This window comes from Podarcis tiliguerta, assembly GCF_965153285.1.
Source record: "Podarcis tiliguerta genome assembly, chromosome: 11".
In the NCBI taxonomy this organism is placed as follows: domain Eukaryota; kingdom Metazoa; phylum Chordata; class Lepidosauria; order Squamata; family Lacertidae; genus Podarcis; species Podarcis tiliguerta.
The window spans coordinates 23,849,007-23,871,858 of NC_139544.1; the positions used below are offsets into that span (position 1 = coordinate 23,849,007).

General features: G+C 41.2%; 1 long non-coding RNA gene across 1 annotated transcript; it reads left to right on the forward strand.

Moving 5' to 3' along the window:
• The first annotated feature begins 18 nt into the window (after positions 1–18).
• On the forward strand, positions 19–22,607 carry LOC310660197. The gene is made up of 3 exons (XR_014503297.1): positions 19–162; positions 21,200–21,312; positions 22,548–22,607. It is a non-coding gene; the product is annotated as an uncharacterized lncRNA (long non-coding RNA).
• The last annotated feature ends 245 nt before the right edge of the window (positions 22,608–22,852 follow it).

The following is a 22,852-nucleotide window of genomic DNA, read 5'->3' on the forward strand; positions in this document are numbered from 1 at the left end:
CCCCCCCCCCATGTGAAGGATATGACCCATGCCTGAAGATTAGAGCATCTTTTCCCTGGAGCTTCATCTGATTTCTGAATCTGAATATGTTTTGGAAGCAGTCTAAGTCTAAACCTTTCCATTTGGCAGGGCTTTAGTGGCTTGCTCATATGGAGTAGGAAGGTATTTACATTTCCAGTCTTTTAAGTTTTGCTGTTCTCTACTATGAACCAGATATTTAGCATGGAGTGCAAGCCAAAATAAATATAAATTTACAATATGATTGTTCAGCTAACTTGTTCTAGTGAGCTTCTTCTATCTTCTCCTTAATACCACGTGCCACCTTTGCACTTCTTATTTATCAGCTTTGCTCCTTCCGTTTTAAGCTAAGTATTTTGTAATAAATGTTAATTATTCTATTGTGGAAGATATGATTCATCCATTGTTAAAATGCTTTATATGTCTGGCTCTCCTTTTAAAATCGTTTGTCGTGTTCATTCTGTTTGCTCCCCCATTTTGCTCACAAAAGAGAAAATTATGAAGACAATAGTTTAGAACATAAGAATTAATCAAGCCTCAGCAAAAAACAAAAATAATCTACAGGCAGAAGCACAATTTGGAGCCTAAAGCAGAATGATAATGTCTCTTCAAAACAAGGACTTTGTATCTAAATCAAATAAAATGGAGTGAAAGCTGCTGATTGATAACAGTAAACATCACAACGAGAGACTTTCTGATAAGTCACTTTATCCTTTATTTGCTGAAGAATATAGATAATGGGTTTGTTTGTGATATCAGAAAAAGACAGGGAGATAGAGGAGGTAGAGGGATGAAGAAGTAATAACTCAATGAGATCTTATGCCTCGAGATATTCATTATGTCACTTATATTTTGTATGCCTAACTTGATCTGGGTAGGCTTTTTTTCAATTCACAATTGTTTAAATTGTGCAAATAGACATCTTGCAAATGAACTATAGGCTGTCACCATATTTTCAATGAAAGCAAGCAACAGCTCTGGGAGGAAAATGACAGTTTTGGTTCCTGGTCCTAGTGAAAAATCTCCAATAGGTGATAAAGGTGACTTGAATTTTAATTCAGCTGATTGTCCCTCTTCGTTTAAGGCCACTGGGCTGCCTAAAGCATAGATTAGTGCATTGCCATTGCTGTTATACCTTTGTGACACTGCTATCTGTGTAATCCCTTAGTGACCTATGACAGCCTTGAAGATACAGAGCCTATTGCAATTCAATATTTATCCCCTTTTTGCTTTCTTTACTCTGTACTTGCCATGTCCTATGCTTTGGGTAGATTCTGTCTCACTGTTGGGACAGATAATTGGATATGTGTTCAATTTCTTTCTTCCTATGGGAAGAACAGCAACATCTTGCTAAGGATATTATTAATCAATCAGAAAGGGGTGGTGGGGAGGGGCGGAGGGGAACACCAAAAATGGCAGAAAAGCAAAAAGGGAGAGACAAATCTCCAAACTGGTTTCAAGGGAATAATTTATTGACTTGAAAAAGACCCAGTGTGTTGAGGGCAACTGTAAATTGATCGGAGGACCACTGCTGAAAACTGATGCAGTGCAGTGCTGAGAGCATGAAGTATGCATCTATTCCAGGCTCACTTCATCGTGACATCTAGGCTAGGTGTCCTCAGGAAAGCCATAATCGCAATCTCAGGCAACTAATCTCTAATCAGACCCTCCAAGTGTCACTATTTTCCAGGGGCAGTCCCAGATTTACAGAAGCTATCCAGGGTTTCTGATTTAACCCCAGAATGTCCCGCTACATCAGAGAAATGTTGGAGGGTAAGGAGTTATGTGCCCCCTGAACCAATGAGATAATTAAGTATACAACCTTTAGAAGACATCTGAAGGCAGCCTGTATAGGGAAGTTTTTTAATGTTTCATGTTTTATTATGTTTTTATATATGTTGGAAGCCACCCAGAGTGGCTTGGGCAACCCAGTCAGATGGTTGGGGTATAAATATAACAACAACAACAACAACAATAATAACAACAACAAGGAATAGGATATCCCTATTTTCATCAGAGAAATGTTGAAGTGTGTGTAATATGGTTATAAGAAGCAAGTGTTTCCCTAGCCTTACACCCCAGCAAAAGAATTAAGTGACAAGTTGCTGCTCAATGCAACTTTATTCTGTCTGCACCCCTCAATGAACCAGAAAACAAAAATTTCCCCCACTCTTTACCAGAGTGTATTTGCAAAAGGAGAGATTCTCTACCAAGTGGGAAAGAGTTTGCTCCCCACGTTGTGCCAGAACCAAAAGTGATGGCAAAGAAAGCGAAGCCAAAGCAGATCAGACCCATCCACTCAGCTGAGCCATTGGTGTACCGGATCATTGGCCAGAACAAATACAATTGCTGGGGGGGGGGGGCTTTGACCTTCTAGATATTGTTGGACTGCATCTCCCACCATCCTCTCACCCTTGGCTGTGTTGGATGGGGCTGAGTTAAAGTCCAACAACATCTGGAGGGCCACAGGTATCTGGAACTCTACTGAGTCGCTGGTAGGTAAGGTGGATTCTGACAGCATCTGTTGATGACCTCTGTTTTTCCTCCAATACTGCTTCTTTATGGGTAACACTTCCTATTGCCCATAAAGATCTTCCTGCATTTGTGTGTGTGAGAGAGAGGTGGAACTAGTCACACTCCTAGACTGGGGGGAAGGAGGCTCTGGCAGGCATGCAGAAGGAGGCCAGGGATAGTCTGAGCATGTTAGAGCATTGCCCCTTCTGCCTGAATGCAGTTGCAGAAAATTCATTGAAGTCTGACAGCCATATCGTTTCATGGGCAACTTTCCAGGAGTCATGGACCAGTGATGATCCGGGCCAAAGGCAAAGCAAGTGGAACAGCCAGATATGACTCTTTGCAATATAGGCTACATTCCAGTCAGGCAAGCATAGATAACAATCTCAGCTTAAGGATACATTCCTACCACCCAGGAACACTCAAGAACAGCACAGAGCAGAGCTGGTGAAGAATGAGACCTGGGAAAGAAGCAGGTAGCCTAGGGACGGGCATTGCCTTGGGAAACTCTTGAGGGCCAGAGAAGAATATTCCAAGTGCTACTTCCGGGTCTGGGGATCCCCATCCCTACCCTCATAGACCATATTGCAGTCCTACACTTGCTAAAAAGTAAATTCCACTGAATACAGTGGGGCAATAGGTAAACGTGCATAAGGCAGAATTGCTTGTCATGGAAGTGTAATCAAAAGTTTCAATATCTGAAGGTATCTGGAATAGACTAGTGAAGGAAGGAGAAAATTGTAGAGAAACATCCCTTGACTTCCAGTGACCATTAGAGAAAATGAAGCAGGGAAGGGGGGGGGGGGACATGAAAGAAAGAAAAAAACCCTAACGGGACAAAGAAAGGCAGATGGAGGGAATGCAATCTTCTTCTGTAGGTGATACAAAGTTGTCTTTTACTCAGCAGTGTCTGTGTTTTCAGATGCAATGACTCAAATCACCTTGAATAAATAGTGCTAAGTTTAATTCACCTCCATTTACCATGGATGATCAAATACAATAAGTCATGATTCAAGAAAGCACTTAATCACGTGCTTAAATCCTTTCCAACCCAGATATGCATTTACTTTGATGAGGCTTAAGTACTGAAGTACCTCCATGAATAGGGATGCTTTGGAGGCCTGCCTGCCAAAACATAATTATGGCAGATGTTCAATAGCCCAGTGATCGAGGCAACATACAGGTGGCTTCTAATTCTCCCTTTCATTCTCCAGCTTTCACCAAGGGCAGCTTCGGGGCACTCAGAAAAGTGTGAGCTTCCATAAATGTGTATATCTTGTTGGAAGCAGGAATGTGGTATATATTATAAACATTAGATCTGGGAAAGCACACCGACTGAAGCAGACATTAGCTGTGCAAAACACCATTATAATTCCCACTCAGGAAATATTTACAGAATCAAGAATGTAGGGCAACATGTATGTGATATCTTTGGGTGAGAATATTCATTCCCACATTGAGAAAAGCAGACATATATCAAAGTGTGTGAGAGGCAATGCATGTTTACTTCTTTTGAGTAAATGATCCATGATGAACCTCCATAATATTTTATTTTCTGACAAAGGTTTGAGAGGAACAAGGAAAATGGGATGATATCATTAACAAGGCCTGAATCCAGACCCTCCAAGTGTCCGTATTTTTCAGGGACAGTTTCAGATCTACAGAAGCCGTCCCAGTTTCTGATTTGATCCCAGAATGTTCCGCTTTTCCTTAAAATGTCCCTATTTTCATCGGAGGGTATGGAGTTATGTGACGCCCAAGCCAAGGAGATAAATAACTATACCTTTAGAGGACACTTGAAGGCAGCCCTGTTTGAAATGTTTCATGTTTTATTATGTTTTTATATATGTTGGAAGCCGCCCAGAGTGGATAGGGCAACCCAGTGACATGGGTGGGGTATAAATAATAAAATGATGATGAAGATGAGGACAGAATAGGAAGTCCTTATTTGTATCAGAGAAATGTTGGCAGGTATGTGAATCCTGTATTTTGCATGTTGAGATAGGTTTGTAAAAATCTTCCAGTGATGACCGACCCCCCTTTTATCCAGTTTCTTGAAGTTAACTGCTGTGTCAAGCTAACTTCAATAAGTTATTTCTCGGGTCATTAACTTCTTTCTTCTGGTGTACAATATTATTTAGCTGATCCCAAGGGAGTAAGTATACAGTGAAAAGGAAATAGAATGACATTATAGACCTGAATAGGGAGCATACCTTATTAATTTTTTTAAAACCAAGAAATCTTTTAGAAAGGTCAGGTATAAACCACTCTGTGCTGCATGTTGTTCTGTGTTCTGTTCTAGTCTGCTTCTAAGGCAGAGTTTTCTGTTTAATGACACGCTGTTCCCTTAGCAACTGTGGCAAAATAAAGCGCAAGTACAAGTACTATTCAGTGATATGAAACTGTTATGAAACTAGGAAGGGGATTAGTTGTTCTGATTAGGTTTTTCGAAGGCAAGATGCATTTCCACTGCTAGAAGTAAAATGCCAGGCATCTGATTCGGAGGCCAAATTCTGTATTAATTTAATTCTCTCATGAATTCTGAGGATGGAAATAGCAAATGCAGTTTCCCAGTGATACATGGGTTCAGGTCACTGCTTCAAAGAGCAGAGATCTAACTAAATCCAGAATTGCATGCATAAACGGGCCCTTATGGGTAAATATTGAATAGCTGCAACCCTCCGTCCAAATCTGCTTATCCAAACATCAGTCCTGGAAGGTGAAAGAATGTCGTATGCGAAGGCTGGGATGCATGTTTAAAGATGCGCTTGAAAAAAAATGGCCCAGAGCATATCTGGGGTTTAGCAAGCAGTTTACTCATTCTCAGGGGAATACGTTTTATAAACATACACAACGACCATGTTAAATAAAAGAAAATCTGTTGTTTTAGCAGGAATGAAAATATGATTTGCTCTCATAGGTTTAATTTCCATCTGTAGAAATCAGAAAGTGAAGTTGGATGGCCATCTGCTATGTAACCAGTTGAGATTCCTGCATTGCAGGGGGTTGGACTAGATGACTCTCAGGGTTCCTTCCAACTCTACAATTCTATGATTCTAAGTTTTTCCAGATGTAGAGCTGTTAGAATTCCTGCTCCATGATTGCAGTCATGGGATTGTTGTCTTTCACATGATGGTGTATGTTCTGACTCCACAGAGTGGGAAGTGATGAAGACAGGATGTTTGTGTTACTGTGTTCTGTGAAGTGGGACTATTGTCCTTTGTTCCTTTTCTCTTTGCTCTCTGATGCTAGAGAGAGAGGGAGCCATGTTGCAGTGCTCCGTGTGTGTTTATATGTAAATAAAGTGGATTAGCCAAAATGCTGAGTTGCTGAGGTCTGTCATGCAAGTTGTGCAAACTCTGTGGATCCCTAAGTGTGTCGGTTGGCATTGGTCGCTGTGATGTTCGGGCAGAAGAAAGCTTTTGAAGCTCCCGAACAATCAACGAGGAGGGAGAGAACATGCCAGTCAGGCATATGTCTCTGCCAGAGTCCTTCTCGAGTGTAGGCTTAGCTCCTGACAGGAGCTGCACATCATTTATTTATTGGAATATTTATAGGCCCCTAAACATTAGTAGGGACGTGGGTGGTGCTGTGGCCTAAACCACTGAGCCTTGGGCTTGCTGATCAGAAGGTCAGCAGTTCGAATCCGTGTGATGGGGTGAGCTCCTGTTTCTCTATCCCAGCTCCTGCCCAACCTAGCAGTTTGAAAGCACGCCAAAAAGTGCAAGTAGATAAATAGGTACCACTCTGGTGGGAAGGTAAACGACGTTTCCATGCGCTGCTCTGGTGTTGGTGTTCCATTGCTCCAGAAGCGGCTTAGTCATGCTGGCGACATGGCCCAGAAAAACTGTCTGTGGACAAATGCCGACTCCCTTGGCCTGTAAAGCGAGATGAGTGCTGCAAACCCAGAGTCGTTCGCAACTGGACTTAACTGTCAGAGGTCCCTTTACCTTTAAACATTAGCATATACCACAGCAGTGTACGGCAACAGTAAAAATAAAGCAAATAAAAGCATTTCTCCGAGGAGAATTCTGAAGCTGCCTTTTGTTCTTCTTTGTTACGTTTATATACACTTTGAAGGATCTCAAAGTGGTGTGCATGGTTCTCCTCCTTCCCATTTCATCCCACAACAACCCTGTGAGGTAAGTTAAGCTAAGAGATGGTGACTGGCCCAAGATCACACAGTGAGCTTCATGGCTGAGTGGGGATTCAAACCCTGCTCTCCCAAGTCCTAGTCCAACACTCTAACCATAATGCCACACTGGCTCTCAGTCAACATATCCACAGCACTGAAGGACCCAGTCCATGTCTTCATGAAACAAAGCTCTGGCACATATGGAGAACCCCATAGATGATTGCTGTGAAAGGGCAAGCGCCTAGCGGATAAGACGTTCTCTTAGATATCCTGCTCCCAAGTTATTTAGGGCTTTATGCAATCACAGCATCGCATGATAATGTATTCAGGACAAAGCTATGGTTAAAAGCACAGGGTTGCAGTAGAGAAGTTGGCAACTCTGAAAAGTGCACTGCTTCAAAAATGTAAGGCAAACGCCTTACACTTTTTAATGAGCATTGTATATCTGGGATCTATAAAAGAAGGGAAGTGTGTGGTTAATTTCTGCAGAGCTGAGGGAAACTTGTCTGTGTGCTGTCTGTGCGGTAGAGCAAGATGACTAAATTCAAAGTCACACTCAATTGAATCAGCATTGCCATTAAACTGGAGACTAGGATAGATCATTGTATTGGTACATTCGAAGATGTGTGTGACATCCTGTATAGAAATATAGCAATCTGGGTGGTAGCTGAACCTGCTAATTGGTAACAGTAGAATGCTTTGCAAGAAGTTGAAGGGCCAATATTTCAAACTGAGCTTTTAATTGGCGATGAGACTTTGGTAGGGTATGTTTTATTTACTTGGGTTTATGGAGATTTTTTTAGTTATTGCACTTTGAGCCCATTGCATGGCGTAAGCTAGAATTTCATTAGTCAAAATACTACAAAGCAGAGGCATATCAAGGGCTATTTAGTTTACCTGATGGACTAAATTTGCTCAGTTCAAAGCAGTTTTATACATATTCATCTATTTATACATGTGTATCATTTTGTACACATTCATCTATTTATACATGTGTATTTTGGTGACCTGCCTTTAGCATCTCAATATCTTAAGGGCTGTCACATGGAAGAAGAAGAAGAAGAGTTTGGATTTGATATCCCGCCTTTCACTCCCTTTAAGGAGTCTCAAAGCGGCTAACATTCTCCTTTCCCTTCCTCCCCCACAACAAACACCCTGTGAGGTGAGTGGGGCTGAGAGACTTCAAGGAAGTGTGACTGGCCCAAGGTCACCCAGCAGCTGCATGTGGAGGAGAGGAGACGCGAACCCAGTTCCCCAGATTAGGAGTCTACCGCTCTTAACCACTACACCACACTGGCTCTAGTGGGAACAAGCTTGTTTTTTCTTCTGCTGTGGAGTGTAGGACCCAAACCAAATAACAAGAAAGGAGATTCTGACTAAACACGCGGGGAAACTTTCTGTCAGTAGGAGCTGTTCAACAGTGAGACAGTCTCCCTCAGGAGGCTATGGACTCTTCTTCTTTGGTGGCCATCTGTCATGGATGCTTTAGCTGTGATTCCTGCATTGCAGGGGGTTGGACTTGATGACCCTTGGGTCCCTTCCAACTCTATGATCACTTACGGTGTGTCCTCAAAACTGGAGAGAATTAACAAACTTCTAAATGGAAATATATTTTTCTGCTCTTTCAGAGAGGGGGAATGCTTCCCTTTTCCAAACATCTGCTACAGCCTTGGAGCAGAGCAGTCATTTTCAGTCAACCTGTTATTCGCGAGGTCCTCTGAAGTGTTTCGTATTTTGTTGCCAGTAGCCGGAGCAATCGCTAAACTCTTGATCCACTGCTTTTGCAAGAAAATCCTTGCTCTTTGTCTTTGTTCTACAAGGCTTATTTGTTCAGCTTCATAAACTAATAAACTGTGCTGAAACGGCATCAAGTCAGTGGACTTTAAATGAATCTAAATCACCTGCTCGAGAATGTGGAATTCTCGGCAGGAGGGAAGTCGAATCCTCCATTAACCTATAGACTTATGGGTGAATATCTAGTGCTGAACAGGTAAACAGATGGCAGGGTCCCTCCCTGTTTTGAGGCTGAAATTTGGCAGCTAACAAAACACAACTTTGAGATATGTTACAATTTAGGATATAAAAATAATAATATCCTTCTTAAGAAAACCACAAAGGTATTCAAATAGCAATAAAATGGTGATTTGGCACAGTGTAGGTCCAGAAACGTCTGATATCAAGAATTGTAAATTCCCCAACACCACCAATCCCTAATCTATAAATAGACATTTTAGAGTGATGGCATTACAAACCTGCTAATCTGGGACAGTTTCACCAGCCACTTCTACAGTGAGTTCTGAATAAAATTCCACTCCACTGGGATTTTACAGCAGAGTTCCTTAGCTGCCTATAGGCTGTCGCTACAGTAATGCAACTTTGGGTAAATTAATTAATAAGATCTCCATATTCACTTGTGCTGGATCTTTCTTCTTGTTCTTCTTGTTTACACTTTACTGCAGAAAAGTTATGTGAGCTTACACTACACTCATGGAGTTGTGAACTTTGTGTTCCAGTAAGGTATGGACAACACTTGAGATTTCTATATGGGGGCACCATTGGGTGAGCTTCAAAGGTCTCTTTCATTACTCACAAGGTAGTGTTATTAATCCAGCGCTCCCACCCGTCCCTTTGAAATACCTATTCAGAACATAGAACCCCCAGAGTTACTTATCAGGCTAGTAAATACTATTCTAATGCTAGTGAGCTGGCCAGAGACAGAGGTGCTCTCAAGGGAAAACTTCATGTGGTTTGAAACAAGAAATGAAGTCTGTGAGAGAGAAGAGAGGGGAGGAGATAGTGGAACCTCCTTAAATGGATCAAGTTTGTTGGCTCTCATCCAGTCCATTACTGAGGCAAGACAATGGTCCTACACATCCACTGCCACACCTGCAGATGTAAAGGAGATGTAGAGCTGTGTGTCATCAGCATATTGTTGACAACATATTCAAAAACACTGGATGGCCCCACTCAGTGGTTTCACGTAGCTGTTAAACAGCATGGGGGATAAAATCAAACTCTGAGGGGCCCCACATTGAAGGCTCCATGGGGCTGAAGAGCACCCCCCAAGCATCACCATCTGGTGTAGGACTGGAATCAGCACAAAGACATGCCACAATCAGTCAGCTGCTCCAGGAGGATATCATGGTCAATAGTACTGAAAGCCACTGAGAAGTTCGAGGAGAATTAACAGGGACACATTTCCCCTGACTCTCTCCCAACAGAGGTAATAATACCGGGCCACCAAAGCAGTTTCTGTGCCAAAACCAGACCTATACCCCAATTGAAATGAATCTAGAAAATCAGTTTTCTCCAAAAGTGCATGGATCTGGTCTATGTAACGCCAAGTACAGCATGACGTAAACTGCAACCCATACGCATCTTGAAGTTTCTTGAAAAATACTCCAATTTGAGCATTCCCTGTCCCCCTCAGCCTGCTTCTATATGTTTTGAAAACGTAAGCTGTGTTTAAGCTGAAGTGTGCACACTTAAGACAGCTGTTGCACATGCGCAGATGACAGCTTCATTGAACTGGAGTTCAGGGTGGTTGTACGGATGGGGAAACAAATCAGATAATGTGCATCAACAGTGTATAACGATCACTTGAAACACAGCAGGGACAAGGGAAAACCCGGCCGTGCTTTAAGCTGCTAATGTGTTCATAGCCCTACTTAGGTAGTTACTCTGACTCTGGTGCCAATACTTCTACAACAGTCATTAAAAATGGGTACCTCTCCATTTGTTAATACTCGCCTTCTACAACAATAATTAGACATGGGTAACTCTCCATTTGTTAACCAGATCATTATGATTATTAACAAGCATTACCATCCGAGAGACTGCTTTGTGTTACAACGTGTCTTCCAGCAACCTTCACACTTCAGTCTTCTTAGTTCTTGGTCAATCAATGACCCCATCCCCACCTCCCTTCCTTGCTTTGTCTTTCTTGGCTGCAAAGTAAGTCTCATTAATCTTCTTTATCACTTCATTATACTGGAATTACAGTAGTAGTCCAAAACTGGCTTAAGAATTGGAATTCAGATGCATTGGTGAGCTTTAGTTCAACCTTGGACGTTGAACTAAGCACAATCAATCTAAGGATAAATGCTTACGCTCATCTAAGCTGAATGAGACACTGGCAGTACAGTATATTTAAATAAATTAGGCACTTACAAGTAGCAGAGCTGACTACAAATTATTTTGTCCAGAAAGTGTAATAGGTTAACATCATCTTTCCCTACATTACAGAAAGAAGCACACTTTATTATTACCCCTCCCCGAGAAATTTGAAGTGATGTTTTACTAATTCAATTTCACCCTTTCTTGACTGTTAACAATTGCTGAAATAGTCTTTGTCAAGCAACACTACTCTCGTATTCTTAAAGGCTTAAGGCGGATTCACACGTGCATGTATCTCTTGATGGTACATGACTCACAGCGCACATGTGAATTGCCTCTTTTGAAAAGCATTCTGTTTGAAATGATGCGAGAAGATAGGAAAGCTTTGTCTGATGTGCTTGATCATTTAATGCCTTTTCTGTTTGCACATCTTCTTTGCAGTGGCACAGGTCTTCCTGCATTGAACACATCCCATTAAATGTGCCCACATTTCATTGGATACCAGGATTGAACACTCACCATTGCTTTAGAGAAGGAATGTTTAAAGCTTCTCTCTGTGAGTGAGCATGTTCATGGCTGATGCAGATGCCTTTCCCTCCACTGATGGGGCGGCATGTTTGCATAATTTTTGGTCCTCCGTCTCTCTTTCTCTTTTAAATGTGACAGCCATTTGTTCTATGCTACACCCCACAACAGCCATTTTGTGACTGGCACCTAAGGCACTTTCCCGAAATCCAAATGAGCCTACTGGCCCAAAGAGCTTGGCAACCCCTGTTCTAATGTTTAATAGAATATTTTATTTTAATATTTTGTTGTAAGCCACCCAGAGTGGCTGGGGAAACCCAGCCAGATGGGCGGGATATAAATAATAATTTTTTTATGATGATGATGATGATGATGATGATGATGATTGTTCTACAGAAAGCTCTCAAATCCATATCAGAAAGTTGGGTGTATGTTACAGAATTGCTCAACGGGTTACAATATGATCTTGCTTTTTAGACCAACTGCATACCCTCCAACATTTCTCTAATAAAATAGGGATGCCTATTATTATTATTATTATTATTATTATTATTATTATTATTATGGTGGCTTCCAACATAAAAATATAATAAAATATTAAACAATAAAAACCTTCTCTATATAGGGTAGCCCTCAAATGTCTTCTAAAGGTTGCTTAGTTACTTATCTCCATGGCTTAGGGGTTGCATAATTCTATAACCTCCGATGAAAATAGGGATGTCCTACAATACCCTCCAACATTTCTTCAATGAAAATAGGGAGGTCCTAAGGAAAAACGGGACATTGCAGGATCAAATCAGAAACTGGGACGGCTTCTATAAATCCAGGACTGTCCCTGGAAAATAGGGACACTTGGAGGGTCTGCAATTCCTGCAAGCAGAGTCTCGTCTACATTTTCAGCTTAGACATCTAAAGGGTTTTTTTTTTTTTTTTTTTTTTTTTTGCATGTCTGGACTAATGGGATCAAAGAACAGCTGTCCTGATCCTCAAATGTAGAGTTGCCTGGGTATGCAATTATAGAAGGGGCCTTCGGCTTACTTTTCACAGCTCCCCCCTCCCAAAGCTGTCATAATCCTAATACAGTTTTCAGATACTAGATTACTTCCATTATTCATATCTACATCTCCATGTGCAAACAAAAGTATTTTCGGAGGGCACCATGATTCATCGAATTAGCTTTGAAACTTTCTTGAAAAGCAGCTGAATTTCTTTCAACTGCTTCTGAAACTCAAGGTGAGTTTTAAAAGCTGCTTGTATGGGAGCAGTATCTGTGTGCCTTTTTGCTGTTCAAAGGTTGAACCACAGAATGATCTGAGGACACATAATATGGTTCTACTGATACAGCTAAGCACATTTGCTCCTGAATTTTCTGGAAGGGAAACCATAGTTAAGCCATTGTAAGCTCTTTGGAGCAAATGAAGGAATTCCAGAAGTCAACCTGGGAATAGAACATGGAATTATTTGCGAGAGCTTAAAACATGGGATGCAACAAGCCATCTTCAGGTCCAAGGTTGAAATGAAGTGCTTGTGGCACCTTGACCCAGAAAAAGGAATAGAACTAATTTAGGTAAAATCACACATTTGTTAATGCATCTTCAATGAAATATAATGCGAGGCATCAAAAATTACATGGAAGTATTACTGAAAACACGGTACGATGTGATTTATCACATGATGTAACAAAGTATGGTTTCACAAAAGGTTGATTATGCCAAGGTAATTGGAAATCTTTTATTTTAAAAAGAAAATAATTCTCTCTCCCCCCCCGCCCCCCCTGCTTAGGCACAGAAAGTGCAGTCAATTTAGTCTGATGGGATTTCAGACAAGAAACTGACAAATTTTAATAGCTACTCAAAATAAAAAAAGATGGGGTGGGGTTACTAAACGTATAGCAGAATGAATAAGAAGCTGGTTAAAAGACAGATGAGAGAGGGTTATGCTGAAGGGCACACTCTTGAGTTGGAGAGAGTGCTTAAAGAATCACCCTTGGGAACTCTTCTAGCCATATATTTTTATTAAAAAACCTTGGAGATGGAAGTAGGTATGTGCCAATGAACTTTGCTGATGACACTAAATTGGGAGGCACCATTAGTATGACTGAGGATAGGAAAAATTATATTTGATGGATTAGATTACATGATTATATTAGCTACCAGCATGGGGTGAATTCTAATAGTTAAAACCATAAAGGCGCACAGTTAGGAACCACATTGGCTCCTGAAGTGGAAAAGAAGAAAACGTGGTCCTCTATATATTCAGAAGTTGGATTATTATTATTATTATTATTATTATTATTATTAACCCCAGAGTTATGTTAGAGCCAGTATAATGTGATGCTGCTGAATAATTGTTTATACAGAGGAAATGATTTTCCTGCTTACTTTTTACTGAAAATATCAAAAAATGTTTAAAATACAATGTCACCTTGCAATTTCATGGTAATACATGGCTTGCACTGTTGAAGACCTGACTATGAATTCAAAATCATAAATAAAGTGTGAGACTAGAACTGTACCCTGAGGAGGAACCTTTGGGGTAGAGCAAGGCAGGTCAGTTGTTTCAGCACCAGGGAGAGCTCCCAGTAGACATCCTAACCCAACCAGGGTTGCAAGTGAACTGAAGCCCTTAAATATATGCTTCAAGTCCACCACTCCAGTATTCGACCCACTTTGCTAGAGAACTACATACTCTTGCTTCTCCTCCCATGGCCTCCTGCTTTGTCCATTCCCTGTGCCATTAAACTTGTAAGCCCCCATCTCCAAGTGCACACCCATTACTGGCTATCACTGTCTTTTAAATTCAATTCCATTGGGAGCCAAAGAAGGCAGGGAAAACACAGCTTTCACATTTGACGCCGTCTTCCAAGGACTGACAGTAATTTATCCACTTCTATGGGCGATAATTCTGCACATGAGGGAAGCGAGAGATGGGCTTAGTTTGAAAACCCCCTAAGAAGAATCCATGTGATCAAGTGAAACCTCACTTGATAAAGACGGTAGATCTAAAGTTAATGGAGTGTACACAAGATAATGGCAGGACTATAATGTGCTCTGCGTGAAGCAACCTTGATGAATATTGGAAAGCCTCAGCTGGTGCAGAATGCAGCTCCCTAGTGGGCAAGGTTTACAAAAAGCACATGACACCAATGCCGTAGTACTGGCATTGCCGCACAGAAGTAAATTAATCAAAGCAGAGTCTTCTTCATAAACAGTATAAAACTTTACTGAAGAAAATAAACTTGTTCAGAAACAGCCTAGTTAAAGAGCATACACAGAGTGCTCATAGCAGCTATCTAACTCTTCACAGAGGCGTAGTCTTAGTTACTGATTAACTAGAGTCCTGGAGCCACCCCGTCTACTTTAGCTTTACATAGCAACAACAATACAGATACACACACTGGCTGAGACACACAAGCACTGAGTGAGGCACATAGAGAGGCTGGCTACTTTTATATAGGGAGAATGAGTCATCACCCAAGATGAGTCACGAGACACAGTGACTTAGCAGTTTGCTGTTAACAGTTAACAGGCTTAGGCTTGAATGATTGTGTAGGCCTTGTAGGCCTTACTGCTTCTTTTGCTCTCAAGGACCTTTGTCTCATGACAGGCATGTCTTCCAACATTGTGTTCTATGCCTTAGAGATATCTTTTCCCAATTCATTATTCTGATTGCTAAAACCTGTGGGACGAGGAATTCAATGATTATTTCACCTGGAACTTTGTTTTGTTTTTTAACAAAGAAGAAGCTGAGCGAGGCTAAAATTTGGGTTGAATGGCCAGTGTGATGTGTGTGCTTGTGTTTGAATGGTCAGATTAACTCTTTAGTCCTTGTTACTACCATAATTTTATTTATATTGCACATTTTCCACAAACAAATCTGTGCTCAGAGCTGTTCACACAAACATGAGAGTCTAAGTACTGTAATACAATTATATAATGTGGCATACAGTATCACTTTTACATTAAAAAAAATCAACTATTAAGAATTCATTTAACAGACACAAACACTTACCTAAGTATGGAGCATACCAATAGGTCAAGTCTATAAGCAGCTCCTTTATGGAAGTTCATAATAATAATAATAATAATAATAATAATAATAATACCACCACACCCATCTGGTTGAGTTGCCCCAGCTACTCTCCCCTCACAGTTCTTCCAGTGGAAACAACTATTAAAGTTCCTAGGGGAAGAGGATGGAACAACATAGGTAAAGCCCAACAAGCCCTGTTGGCTGCCACAGAGTCCCCCACACTCACTTTTTCATTTGTTTATCCACTCAAAATCACATCCATCTGCTTCTCCCCAGTGCTATAACCACATCATAAGTGATTCCCATTTTTATCCTTCTTCACCTGTGGATGGGAAGCATGTCAGTGCAGGAGCAGAGGATTTTGAGTGGACAAATGGCAGGAAATGGAGGGATTCAGTAGCCACTACACGGCTACTGTAGTTATCTGATTCCAATTTTAAGTCCTGCATGGCTGCTATTCATTTATTATTATTTTTTAAAAAAATAACATAGGAGGAAGAATTGTGGAATTGCTTGCCTCATATATTTTGGCCCTGAGCCTAGACATAAAAAGCCTCATTTCTGCTGAGTTTTAATGGGTTAAGCCAGCAGAGGAAAATTTAATTAATTAATAACATAGCATATTTCATATTTAATGGGTGTTTTGATCTTGTTGGTTTAAGCCTTTTCCTGCCACAGCCTTCAGGACAGGGCAGATTAAATACTGACATAAGCAAATAATAAAAGAAGAGCTGGACAAGAGAAAATGTGGGAGGAAAGTAAAGGAGAAAAGGTTTTTAAATCCTAAAGGTAAAGGTACCCCTGCCCGTACGGGCCAGTCTTGACAGACTCTAGGGTTGTGCGCCCATCTCACTCAAGAAGCCGGGGGCCAGCGCTGTCCGGAGACACTTCCGGGTCACGTGGCCAGCGTGACATCACTGCTCTGGCGAGCCAGAGCCGCACATGGAAACGCCGTTTACCTTCCCGCTAGTAAGCGGTCCCTATTTATCTACTTGCACCCAGGGGTGCTTTCGAACTGTTAGGTTGGCAGGTGCTGGGACCGAACAGCGGGAGCGCACCCCGCCGCGGGGATTCGAACCGCCGACCTTTCGATCAGCAAGCCCTAGAGAAGGCGAAACCATGGAAGATGGAGCAAGCTTGTTTTCTCCGGAGGGTAGGACTCAAACCAATGGCTTCAAGTTACAAGAAATGAGAGTCCAACTAAACACCAGGCAGAACTTTCTAACAATAAGAGGTGTTTGACAGTGGAACAGACTCCTTCAGATGGTGGTTGGCTTCCTTGAAAGTTTTGAAGCAGAGGTTGGATGGCCATTGATCATGGATGATTTAGTTGAGATGCCTGCGTTGCAGAAATTTGGACCAGCTGACCTTCAAGGTCCCTTCAAACTCTACAATACCAAGGAAACAGGATGAAATGACAGTAAATGGGATGGAATGGGGAGAGAAGAGTTGCAAATTTGTATGAAAAGGTGTGTCTTCTTCATCGCAAAGGTTAAGAAACAGTATGCTTTGTATACTACCCCTTCAACAGTTTTGTAAGGGTTTTTTGTGTGTGTCTAAGATCTGAGATCCACAACCAAAACTCTCAGCAAGCCTCTTAAACACTTTAGTACCACTTCAGTGTTTGTAATCACTGCATGAGCTGTTTACTGCCTTGTACATTCTTCCACCGTGAACATTATCCCATAATTATTATTTTCTTTCTGTGAAGTGTAGGATGAGATTTGAAACCCAGATCTGCCTGTTTTTGTCATTGAGCTTTGCTGTGTTGAAATTGCATTTGAAGTCCCATGTTCAGGAGAACGGATAGGTTCTGGAATGTTTTACAGCCTATGAAAATGACGATTCTGGGAAAAGTAGAGTGCTAATAAAGTTAACTGAACCTTCGGGTGATCGAGTGGCAGCCCACTGTGGATTTTTGAGCACCTGATTTTGTTTCCACAGCCCAAACATTTAATACAGAGTCCAGCATGTGACTTAAATATTTCGTAGTTTCCAAGGTAAAAGCTGTGGTAAGCTCAACTTGACAAGTTGCCCACAATCACCTCTTTCAATTTAATGGTTAAAAATGACTTGCAGTTGGAAGCTGAGCAGGAGAGAGAAAGGTCTTTTTTGTTCTTTTTTAAAGAAAAAAGGTTTACATGGGGCAATTAGAAAGAAAAGAAGGAAAAGCTTTCAATGCAGTGTTTATATGATATCTGGGAATGGCGAGCTTTTAAAAGCAAGCCCCAAATGTAACAACAATAAGTAAAGTAGCCAAAATGCACACAGCTCTCTAATAATTGCAATCTGCTACACCCCCTGTGTAACAGATATAATTATGTTAACAGCTTTCCTACTCAAGACACCATACACTCCTATTATGAAGCCAGCTTCATTTAATTAGCATCATGCAGTAAATTAGCAGTTATAAGGACTGCTGGGTACAAGGGGCTCTCCATTTTCTCACCATCTACTTAATCCTCAGTCAATGTTGAGATTACTGTTCGCTGAATCTCCATATTCAGAAAGAAAAAGGGGGTGTGAAAGATGTTGGCACCCTCCCCGCAAGTTGCAGCTCAGTCAGTGTATGGATTTAGAGCAAGTAGCCCTCTACACATGCTCAGGAGTAAGGATTATTGAGCATACGCGTTGATGTTATTTGGGAGAAATCTTTTGATAGCTGAGTGGACAGTTTTCCTGGGCAATAATGCTAATACACAGGCAGGAGAAGATAAAAGGCAAGTTTCTTCTCCCAGAGAGAGGTTATGCTAAGCTAGTGACAGTTCCCTTGTTGTTTAGTCATTTAGTCATGTCCGACTCTTCATGACCGCATGGACCAGAGCACGCCAGGCACTCCTGTCTTCCACTGCCTCCCGCAGTTTGGTCAGATTCATGTTTGTAGCTTCGAGAACACTGTCCAGCCATCTCGTCCTCTGTCATCCCCTTCTCCTTGTGTTGGCCACCCTGAGTCCAGCTCTGGCTGGGGAGGGTGGGGTCTAAATAAATTATTATTATTATTATTATTATTATTATTTATTATTTATAAATAAATAAATAAAAAGACTGGATTTGGGGGCTGTGCAATCAAGTCACATACCCTGCTGTTGTACCAGTAGTGACTTTCCCCTGATATCTGTGAGTTCTAGCTACATGATGATGGGAATGTGTTGTAGCTCAGTGCTAAAACATCTGCTTCAATCTCTGACATCACCAGGCAAGACTGGGAAAGATTCCTTTTCTGAAACTTTGGAGAGCTGCTGCCAGTCAGTGACCTAGTTTGGGCCAGCAATGTAACGTTTCTCCAGTGCTATTTTTCTAGGAAAAGAGGTCCTGGAACTCACCATGAAGGCCTCCCTTTTTCTCTTATAATGGCAATGGTGCCTACCTGAGAGGTGCCGGAACTTAGTTTCTGCAAATTCTGGCTGAAAGAAAGACCCCGGTTTCTCTTCATGTAGAACTCCCTGTTGGGCCAGCATCCCTCCTCCTTTAGAGGAGCACTACACACCCGTTGCTTCAAGCATGGAACTCCTTCTGATGTGTGTTGAATGTGTAAGCATTAGGGGAACATGGCAATGGTGTGTAGTCTCTGGTGTAGTCTGCACAGTTTCATCTGTGTGATGTCCCTGCCCTTGTTACTTGGTTTGCCAGAAAAGTTTCTCCTAAAGTGATTTTTTTTTTGAGGGGTGCAGAGCTGTTATTCCACTCACGAAAACATCTGGAGAATTTTGAGGGAAGCCAAAAAGAGTTTCAGTAATATTAGCATAAATTCGTCTGGGGAGTTCTGAACATCCACAGACATCTAATTCACATGGAATTCAAAGCAAATGTGGAAGTTCCTCTCCAGGCGAAGCACTTGAGGAATTCTGAGGGAAACCACAGAATCTTCAATTTGATGAGTGAAAGCTAAGCATGTTTCACACATCTCTAGCTATGATTGTATCATGTAAATCTCACATAAGGCCTCTTCAGATTCTTTTCCTTTGAGTCCACAGTCACATGGATAAGAGAAACATACTTCATGTGGGCCACTCCAACAATCCTAGGACTATGCATTGACTTCATTGAGATTAAGCAGGATGCTGTTCTTCGTTTCATATCTGACTAACCCTAACTTCAGATGGGCTAACAGCTAACATACAACTCTGAATGATTAAGTGGAGGCAACATAAAAGAGAGAAAGCTGTTTCTTCTTTAAGGAATTGTTGTTGTTGTTGTTTAGTCGTGTCTGACTCTTCATGACCCCATGGACCACAGCACGCCAGGCACTCCTGTCTTCCTCTGCTTCCCACAGTTTGGTCAGACTCATGTTTGTAGCTTCGAGAACACTGTCCAACCACCTCATCCTCTGTCGTCCCCTTCTCCTTGTGCCCTCCAAGTTCCCAACATCAGGGTCTTTTCCAGGGAGTCTTCTCTTCTCATGAGGTGGCCAAAATATTTAAGGAATTAGGGCACAACAAATCAGACCAATTCCATAGTGGTTCAGGCACTGAACGTAGCAGTACCCGTTAACCCTCCTTGAATCTAGCAACATGGGCAATAGCCAGTATTAAATGCTAAGGTGATGCTCAGATAATTTTGTGATGTTCTTATGATGTTAAATTGATGCACCTTTTAGGATGCCTGAGCTATTATATGCTGGGGGGAGGGGATGCAGATCTGATACTGTGCATAGAGTACTGTGTGGATAATGGAGACTCCAGATTCAAATCCCTCAACTGGAAAAGTCACCTTATTTCAGGCTAATCTAACTCACAGAGCTGTAGTGAGGATAAATGCACAATTGACATCAACATCTAGGCAACCTAAGCATATTTCCAAGGTCTTAGTGACAGTCCAACAGGAATGCATTGTTTTGTACTATTTCCTGATGCCCATCTTCCCTCCTTTCTAAAACAGACAAGCCTATTTTTGATCTAGAGCATGTTTACAGACGTAACAGAATGACAGTGAGCCAAATCACGTATGCTAGAGTTGGAAGTTACTGGGGACAATCGACACCTGTTGTCCTCTTCTGCCATTTTAATTCAGTAGAATGGTCTACTCGGCTGCTAGGTTTACCACACCAGGTTTATGAGACTTTGTAAATCGAGATCCAGAAGCTGTCTGTTACTGGCAGGTTAGGTTCCTGGACTTTCCAGCTTCCAGAACAGAGCCTGGATAAATGAGTGAAGCTTCTAAAAGCTATAGGAATGATGGATAATAATATGCTGGTCATAGCAAGTATTGGGATCAAGCCGTTAATCAATTAAAAACCTACTAAGTATGGTTTTATGATTATGGGACATGCTCTTGTTAGTCATGCAAGAACAGCATGCGGCAATGTGTGTATTTTGTATTATATTCCTTAATAGAAAAAAATGTAATCCTTAGTGGACAGCTGGTTCCCCAGGATTCATTAATTCCACCTGATCCATCCTGGAGACATAGTCCTCCTTGTGACATAAAGGTTGTTTGCTGTAGAAAACATTATTTCACAATCCAAGGCTAATGACTTCAGGTGGGAGTAAAATCTGCAGTGACAGATACACTCAAACAAATTTCCTGTGTGCAGGGAAAGACCGTTCTTGCCAAAGAACATGGGAATACACAAAATATGATTAATTGTGTGGGGTGCTCCCATCCCGGTGGCCTGCAAATGATTCCCATTAGTGGGAAAAAGAAATACCTTCTAGCTTAGTTGTTTCAAACAAGATTCAGAGACTTTTCAAGGAAGACAGAGCGAGAACCACCTTAATGAAAACTCTAGAGAGTAGAGGAGAGATAAGAACCAGTACTAACAAGGAGTAAAGCAACCAGAGCCCATCCATATATTTTTCCCTTGTGCTATATTAGAATAAATAGCTTCCAGATTATTTTGTTCTGCTCTCTCATTTTCAGTTCTCACTATGCCAAAATATGCATCTCCGAACTCCACAGCAAACAGAAGAAAGTGTTTCCCTCCGTTCGGCATAGCACCAAGTTGCAATGAGGAGTGTATCAGGAAAAGTTGGGTAGGTTTTCTCCTAGGATACAATTGCATTGACTCCCAGAACTCTGCATTCAGCAAAAGATCTGAACAGAGCATACAATCGTATGTTCATACAGCTTTGTTCACATATTGTACTGAACATACAGAGGCTTGGTGTGGGGCAAGAGATCTTGCTCCTCTCCATGGATTCATGTGAAATTCTGTCATTTATCATTTCAATGAAATGTCTAGTATAAGCTATCAGTACTTCGAGGAGTGGGAATCACATGGCGCTCCAGATGTTGGACTCCAACTTCCATTAGCCCCTGCAACATGGGCAATAGAATTTGATAACAGCCAGGATAGCTCTGTTGGTTGATGATGCCAAAGTTGATGATGCCAAAGTTGCAGGTTTGATCCCTGTATGGAACAGCTGCATATTTCTGCATTGCAGGGGTTGAACTAGACACTCCTCAGGGTCCCTCAAAACTCTACAATTCTATGACTCTATGTATCTAACACACAGCAAATATGAGTTTTTCATTGTTGAGTCCAAAAGCTGTCATTTCTGCACTTGCTAGTTCATAAGGATCTAAAAATAAATGCATTGTGCAGATTTAAGGTACCACATTGAAAAGCACGAGAAGGCAATTGAATGGAGGAATCAAATGCACTAATGAGCAATCTGATTAAACTGCAATTCTTGGAATTAAGCTGAATTAAACCTATTGCCGTTTCACTGATCACTTTGCTGAATTTGAGATCAGCTATGTTGTTGACTTCAGAGGGGCTTATGTACAATACAGATTGGCTTATGTACAAATATGGTGGCTTCAGAATACTGGGGTGTGAGTTAAGCTAGAGCATACCTCATTTGCGGGTTTTCAGTAGAGCCAAATATGTCTGTTTAAGAATGTATGTATACAGCATGAATGGTCCCAGAAGACAGTGACAGAATAGAATTTATGGATTAAAAATAGGTGATTGAGGCCCACTGTATAATGCTGTACATGTTCATTGATTTTATGTCTTTATTAAGTAACTTTAAAATACATGTCAGCAATTAAGTTCAGGCTTCTTGACCTGTTACTTAACTCCATGCAAGCTCAGTTTCCAAAGGGTGGTTTATGATGAATTGCAACTAATTTAAATGTACAAAATGCTCCTTTGTAGAATAAGGGTTTATTTATGCATACAAGATATCCATAATTCATCCACAGTTGAAATGGGAGGGCAGAGCCAGTTTTTGAGGAGTTATTATTTGTATCCTTTATCTAGGCCATCGTACAGCAGAGGATGCAAAATATTTGAGCCTCCTGATGCTGGCGAGAAAAAAAAGACCAGGTAACATCATTTTTATATCCTTAAAAAAACTATTGCTAAATTTCATCGAGCTAAAAATATAGGAAATATATTCAAGTCACTTCAAACTTATTGCTTATGCTGTAGGTCATCACAATGTAAAACAGGGTAGATGGGCATAACATAACCATTGTAATGAGAAATAAGACCTAAAACCTGACAGTCAACATTGGAAGTTGGCCTAGATTGAGGCTGAATCCTGCTAAGGCAGATATATTGTG